Source organism: Salmo salar, unplaced genomic scaffold (genome assembly GCF_965601325.2).
Source record: "Salmo salar unplaced genomic scaffold, fSalSal1 ptg000221l, whole genome shotgun sequence".
In the NCBI taxonomy this organism is placed as follows: domain Eukaryota; kingdom Metazoa; phylum Chordata; class Actinopteri; order Salmoniformes; family Salmonidae; genus Salmo; species Salmo salar.
The window spans coordinates 1932501-1934285 of NW_027675333.1; the positions used below are offsets into that span (position 1 = coordinate 1932501).

The 1785-nt window shown below is 43.8% G+C and overlaps 1 protein-coding gene across 1 annotated transcript in view; it reads left to right on the forward strand.

The window, feature by feature from the left end:
- LOC145867200 (tripartite motif-containing protein 16-like) overlaps positions 1 to 472 on the forward strand; it is a 9932-nt gene extending 9460 nt beyond the window's left edge. Inside the window, exon 6 of the mRNA XM_082971251.1 lies at positions 1 to 472. This exon is cut by the window's left edge and continues 1130 nt beyond it. The gene's annotated coding sequence lies outside the window, so the exon portion shown is untranslated.
- Positions 473 to 1785: the final 1313 nt, after the last annotated feature.

Here is a 1785-nt window from a genome sequence, read left to right on the forward strand (position 1 = left end):
TGTAGTAGGGTCCACATAGATACTAGTCATGCTGGTGTAGTCTATAGCTGAGCTGGTTAAACTGTAGTAGGGTCCGCATAGATACTAGTCATGCTGGTGTAGTCTATAGCTGAGCTGGTTAAACTGTAGTAGGGTCCGCATAGATACTAGTCATGCTGGTGTAGTCTATAGCTGAGCTGGTTAAACTGTAGTAGGGTCCGCATAGATACTAGTCATGCTGGTGTAGTCTATAGCTGAGCTGGTTAAACTGTAGTAGGGTCCACATAGATACTAGTCGTGCTGGTGTAGTCTATAGCTGAGCTGGTTAAACTGTAGTAGGGTCCACATAGATACTAGTGGTGCTGGTGTAGTCTATAGCTGAGCTGGTTAAACTGTAGTAGGGTCCACATAGATACTAGTCATGCTGGTGTAGTCTATAGCTGAGCTGGTTAAACTGTAGTAGGGTCCACATAGATACTAGTCATGCTGGTGTAGTCTATAGCTGAGCTGGTTAAACTGTAGTAGGGTCCACATAGATACTAGTCATGCTGGTGTAGTCTATAGCTGAGCTGGTTAAACTGTAGTAGGGTCCACATAGATACTAGTCATGCTGGTGTAGTCTATAGCTGAGCTGGTTAAACTGTAGTAGGGTCCACATAGATACTAGTCATGCTGGTGTAATCTATAGCTGAGCTGGTTAAACTGTAGTAGGGTCCACATAGATACTAGTCATGCTGGTGTAGTCTATAGCTGAGCTGGTTAAACTGTAGTAGGGCCCACATAGATACTAGTCATGCTGGTGTAGTCTATAGCTGAGCTGGTTAAACTGTAGTAGGGTCCACATAGATACTAGTCATGCTGGTGTAGTCTATAGCTGAGCTGGTTAAACTGTAGTAGGGTCCACATAGATACTAGTCATGCTGGTGTAGTCTATAGCTGAGCTGGTTAAACTGTAGTAGGGTCCACATAGATACTAGTCATGCTGGTGTAATCTATAGCTGAGCTGGTTAAACTGTAGTAGGGTCCACATAGATACTAGTCATGCTGGTGTAGTCTATAGCTGAGCTGGTTAAACTGTAGTAGGGTCCTCATAGATACTAGTCATGCTGGTGTAGTCTATAGCTGAGCTGGTTAAACTGTAGTAGGGTCCACATAGATACTAGTCATGCTGGTGTAGTCTATAGCTGAGCTGGTTAAACTGTAGTAGGGTCCACATAGATACTAGTCATGCTGGTGTAGTCTATAGCTGAGCTGGTTAAACTGTAGTAGGGTCCACATAGATACTAGTCATGCTGGTGTAGTCTATAGCTGAGCTGGTTAAACTGTAGTAGGGTCCACATAGATACTAGTCATGCTGGTGTAGTCTATAGCTGAGCTGGTTAAACTGTAGTAGGGTCCACATAGACACTAGTCATGCTGGTGTAGTCTATAGCTGAGCTGGTTAAACTGTAGTAGGGTCCACATAGATACTAGTCATGCTGGTGTAGTCTATAGCTGAGCTGGTTAAACTGTAGTAGGGTCCACATAGATACTAGTCATGCTGGTGTAGTCTATAGCTGAGCTGGTTAAACTGTAGTAGGGTCCACATAGATACTAGTCATGCTGGTGTAGTCTATAGCTGAGCTGGTTAAACTGTAGTAGGGTCCACATAGATACTAGTCATGCTGGTGTAGTCTATAGCTGAGCTGGTTAAACTGTAGTAGGGTCCACATAGATACTAGTCATGCTGGTGTAGTCTATAGCTGAGCTGGTTAAACTGTAGTAGGGTCCACATAGATACTAGTCATGATGGTGTAGTCTATAGCT